Here is a 5,930-nt window from a genome sequence, read left to right on the forward strand (position 1 = left end):
AAGTACTCAGATCCTTCACTCCATCAAGTGTTACAAATATAGAACAATTCGATTCCGGCGCCATAGCCGCCGAAAAATTTGATCAGGTCCCGATTTGTCGGATCGGTCGCCTCTCGCCCGCGACCGCCCCACACAGCCGCCACAACGAGCGCGCGAACAGGTGCGCGGAGAGCCTACTTTTAATCAAGTCTTGCCCTCGCTGTTTTGCTCGCCATTAGCGGCAAGATTGCCCGTCGCGCAACGCGACATGTTACTCATGTTGAAATAAAGGCCATGTTCAAGCAGTTTGCTTGCAACGGCAAAAGAACACCAATTCTGCCCGCTCTCGCAACAACAGGTTGGCTCTGAGCACTATGGGACTTAACATCTATGGTCATCAGTCCCCTAGAACTTAGAACTACTTAAACCTAACTAACCTAAGGACATCACACAACACCCAGCCATCACGAGGCAGAGAAAATCCCTGACCCCGCCGGGAATCGAACCCGGGAACCCCGGCGTGGGAAGCGAGAACGCTACCGCACGACCACGAGATGCGGGCGCAACAACAGGTCTCATGCACATTCTGTGTATGGTGTGTTTTCAAAACCGACTACAGGTTCTAGTAGTGATTCAAGTAAGGTTGTGCCCTCATCTCGCCCCTGTGCAGTGCGACGCCATTCCAACAAACTCCCGGCGGGGTCAGGGATTTTCTCTGCCTCGTGATGACTGGGTGTTGTGTGATGTCCTTAGGTTAGTTAGGTTTAAGTAGTTCTAAGTTCTAGGGGACTGATGACCATAGATGTTAAGTCCCATAGTGCTCAGAGCCATTTGAACCAACAAACTACGAGGGCTATACACAAAGTACATTACGTTTTGGAATTAAAAATAAATAAAGTACTGGAATTTTTTTAATTATATACAGATGAAAGCCACACTTAAATACTACGTTTCTACATAGTTGCCATTTAAATTAAGGCACTTATCGTAGCGATGGACGAGCTTGGAAATTCCTTCGTCGTAAAATTCGGCCGCCTGCGCCTTCAACCACGTGGTTACCTCTCTTGAAGCTGTGCGTCGTCATCAAAACGCTGCATAGCCTACCACTTCTTCATTGCTGGGAATAAGTGGAAGTCGCTCGGTGCCAGGTCGGGACTGTACGGCGGATGAGGAAACAACTCCCACTTAAAAGATTCGAGAACTTCACGAGTGGCATTTGCCGTGTGTGCCCGGACGTTGTCGTGAATCAGCATACGAGAAAGATGGCGACTCATTACTCGATCGCATCGTTACTGGTGACGAAACATGGGTTAAGCATGTGAACTGCGAGACAAAATTGCAGTCAATTCAGTGGGGGCACACAAATTCCCCCCAAAAACCCCAGAAATGCATGCAGACAATGTCGGCAAGGAAGGTGAGGGTGACTGTCTTTTGGGACAGAAAAGGTGTGATTTTTGTGGCTTTCCTGGAAAGAGGCACTACAATAAACTCTCAAAGGTATTGCCAAACTCTGCACAACCTCAGAAGAGCAATACAAAACAAGCGCAGGGGAAAGTTGGGCTCAAAGATCTTGCTGATACACGACAACGCCCGGGCCCACACGGCAAATGCCACTCGTGAAGTTCTCGAATCTTTTAAGTGGGAGTTGTTTCCTCATCCGCCGTACAGTCCCGACCTGGCACCGAGCGACTTCCACTTATTCCCAGCATTGAAGAAGTGGTTGGCTATGCAGCGTTTTGATGACGACGCACAGCTTCAAGAAGAGGTAACCACGTGGTTGAAGGCGCAGGCGGCCGAATTTTACGACGAAGGAATTTCCAAGCTCGTCCATCGCTACGATAAGTGCCTTAATTTAAATGGCAACTATGTAGAAACGTAGTATTTAAGTGTGGCTTTCATCTGTATATAATAAAAAAATTCCAATACTTTATTTATTTTTAATTCCAAAACGTAATGTACTTTGTGGATAGCCCTCGTATTTTTAACACTACAAATTGCTGGCCGTCGTGTTCACTTTCAGCTGGACATAGGTGCTTCTGTATCTTTGCTTAATCGTGCCACGTACGAACAGTTAGGCTCACCACGCCTTTCTAAATCAAGCAAGCAACGCACTGCTTACAACGGACAGGAAATCCTAGTGCCTGGACAGTGTACTTTGCCTGCCACTTGCAAATTTCACACTGTTGTTGTTGTTGTGGTCTTCAGTGCTGAGACTGGTTTGATGCAGCTCTCCATGCTACTCTATCCTGTGCAAGCTTCTTCATCTCCCAGTACCTACCGCAACCTACATCCTTTTGAATCTGCGTAGTGTATTCATCTCTTGGTCTCCCTCTACGATTTTTACCTTCCACGCTGCCCTCCAATACTAAATTGGTGATCCCTTGATGCCTCAGAACATGTCCTACCAACCGATCCCTTCTTCTAGTCAAGTTGTGCCACAAACTTCTCTTCTCCCCAATCCTATTCAATACCTCATTAGTTATGTGATCTACCCATCTAATCTTCAGCATTCTTCTGTAGCACCACATTTCGAAAGCTTCTATTCTCTTGTTGTCCAAACTATTTATCGTCCATGTTTCACTTCCATACATGGCTACACTCCATACAAATACTTTCAGAAATGACTTCCTGACACTTAGATCTATTCTCTATGTTAACAAATTTCTCTTCTTCAGAAACGTTTTCCTTGCCATTGCCAGTCTACATTTTATATCCTCTCTACTTCGACCATCATCAGTTATTTTGCTCTCCAAATAGCAAAACTCCTTTACTACTTTAAGTGTCTCATTTCCTAATCTAATTCCCTCAGCATCCCCCGACTTAATTCGACTACATTCCATTATCCTCGTTTTGCTTTTGTTGATGTTCATCTTATATACTCCTTTCAGGACACTGTCCATTCCGTTCAACTGCTCTTCCAAGTCCTTTGCTGTCTCTGACAGAATTACAATGTCATCGGCAAACCTCAAAGTTTTTATTTCTTCTCCATGGATTTTAATACCTACTCCGAATTTTTCTTTTGTTTCCTTCACTGCTTGTTCAATATACAGATTGAATAACATCGGGGAGAGGCTACAACCCTGTCTCACTCCCTTCCCAACCACTGCTTCCCTTTCGTGTCCCTCGACTCTTATAACTGCCATCTGGTTTCTGTACAAATTGTAAATAGCCATTCGCTCCCTGTATTTTACCCCTGCCACCTTTAGAATTTGAAAGAGAGTATTCCAGTCAACATTGTCAAAAGCTTTCTCTAAGTCTACAAATGCTAGAAACGTAGGTTTGCCTTTCCTTAATCTAGCTTCTAAGATAAGTCGTAGGGTCAGTATTGCCTCACGTGTTCCAATATTTCTACGGAATCCAAACTGATCTTCCCCGAGGTCGGCTTCTACTAGTTTTTCCATTCGTCTGTAAAGAATTCGCGTTAGTATTTTGCAGCCGTGACTTATTAAACTGATAGTTCGGTAATTCTCACATCTGTCAACACCTGCTTTCTTTGGGACAGGGAAATTTACTGTGTTGCAATCAAGAGAGAGAGAGAGTGAAAATATGTTTGGCTTAGATTCGTTGGTCTTAGCATCCAAGACAATGTACTTTCAGTGATTGCTTTAATCCAAAAGACAGTTTAGCTATTTTGTTTAAGGAATTTCCTGAATTCTTTTTCGATCGATTTGGAAATGCTAATAATTTTGTAGCGCACATTATCCTGAAAGACAATGCACAGCCTAAGTTTTTCCGGGCTCGGCCCGTTCCGATTGCTTTACGAGACAAAGTAGCCAGTGAATTAAAAGAATTGCAAGATAATGGTGTGATTGCTCCAATACAAGCTAGTCAGTGGGCAAGTCCATTGGTTTTGATGCTCAAGCCTTCTTCTCGCATTCGCATTTGTGATGACTTCAAAACTACATTCAATCCACAGACAATAATTGACACTTATCCATTGCCTCAGCAGGAGGGGCTAATGGACAGGCTTGGCGCAGGCCGTTACTTGCGTGATTCTTATTTGCAAATACCACTAGGTGAAGAATCACACATATTATTTGTTGTTAATACTCACTTAGGTCTGTTCAAGTATTTGCGTTTGCCCTCAAGCAGTGCCTCCGCCCCCGTCATTTTGGAACAGCTGACTGCTCAAGTGCCTTTCTGTTCGAATTACTTTCACGATATTGTCGTCTCAGGTCGTACGCCAGAGGAACACGTTGCCAATTTGCGTACTCTTTTTCGACTGTTGCAAGATGCAGAACTCAAGTGTCGTCTCGAAAAGTGTGACATTTTCAAAAATGGTTCAAATGGCTCTGAGCACTATGGGACTTAACTTCTGAGGTCATCAGTCCCCTAGAACTTAGAACTACTTAAACCTAACTAACCTAAGGACATCATACAAACCCATGCCCGAGGCAGGATTCGAACCTGCGATCGTAGCGGTCGCGCGGTTCCAGACTGTAGCGCCTATAACCGCTCGGCCACCCCGGCCGGCTGACTTTTTCAGACGGAACTTCAGTACTAAGGTCATATGAAAAACAGTTAGGGTATGCACACCCTCCAATCTCATTTGATTGCAATCCGGGACCTCCTGCCTGTTCCTCGCAGCTTATCTGAATTGCAGTCAGAGCTAGGCAAGTTGACACACTACATTCGTTTCATTCCGAACGCTTCACAGATCGCGGCTCCATTGCATCGCTTGCGTCGGAAAAATGTGCCTTTCGTGTGGACCAAAGGATGTCACGACGCATTTCAGAAACCCAAAAATTCCTTGCTAAATGACAGATGTTCAGTACATTTTGATCCTGCCAAGCTAGTGATTTTGCAAGTAGAGCTTCCTAACACGGAACAGGCGCAGAATTGGTGCACAAGACAGACCTATTGCTTTTGCCTCAAAGTTGTCACCTCTAACTCAGTGGAGTTATTCACAAATTGAAAAATAAGCTCTCACTATTGTGTATGGTGTGACAAAATTCCATCTCTGTTTGGTCGCAAGTTCTGTTTAGAGACCGATCACAAGCCTTTGCACTCCTTGTTTCATCCGTCAGAGCCGGTTCCTACACGTACTGCTAAAAAATTGCAAGGTTGGGCTTTCCTTCTATCACAGTATCAGTACGAAATTGCGCACAGACCTACGGCAAAGCATGGCAATGCTGACACGCTTTCTCGCCTTCCGATCGTCCCCGACTCTGATTTCGATTCCTCTGACGCGTCTTGCTGACAGATCGATGCGGAGGACTGAATTGGTGAAATTTTTTTCCATTGAATTACAGGAAAATTGCACAGGCTACGGAAGCGGACTCTGATCTGAAGATTTTGTTGTATTACATTCGCACGTCTTGGCCTCGCTCATCGAAAGGTATTCAGAACTCAGTAGTGCGCCGATACTTCGCTCGTCGGCATAACCTTTCAGTACAACAAGGTGTGATCTTAGTTCAGTCTGACAGTGGACAATCGCGTGTGCTCATTCCCACAGTGTTGCAAAATGATGTGTTACAACTGCTTCACCAAGGACATTGGGGAACTGTTCGAATAAACAGTTAGGCCCCGGCACTGTACTTGGCAGGGCATGGACGCTCACACTGAACAGACGCAACAGTGTCGCGCATGCGCGGACAACCAATCAGCTTCACCACAGACTTTTTTTTTTAGCTTATGGTACCAAACTGCGTAGGTCATCGGTCACTAAGCTTACACACAACTTAATCTAACTTAAATTAACTTACGCTATGGGCAACACACACACGCATGCCAGAGGGACGACTCGAACCTCCGACGGAGGGGAGCCGCTCGGACCGTGACGAGACGCCTTGGACCACGCAGCGCCGCCACAGACATTCACAGCTTAGCATAAGATTCAATCGCCGTGGTAACGAGTGCACATTGACTTTGCAGGACCATTCTGAAACACTCGTTGGCTTATTGTGGTAGACTCTTTTAGCAAGTTTCCATTTGTGGTGCCTATGAACTCT

The sequence above is a fragment of the Schistocerca nitens genome, chromosome 3 (genome assembly GCF_023898315.1).
Source record: "Schistocerca nitens isolate TAMUIC-IGC-003100 chromosome 3, iqSchNite1.1, whole genome shotgun sequence".
NCBI classification, from domain to species: Eukaryota; Metazoa; Arthropoda; class Insecta; order Orthoptera; family Acrididae; genus Schistocerca; species Schistocerca nitens.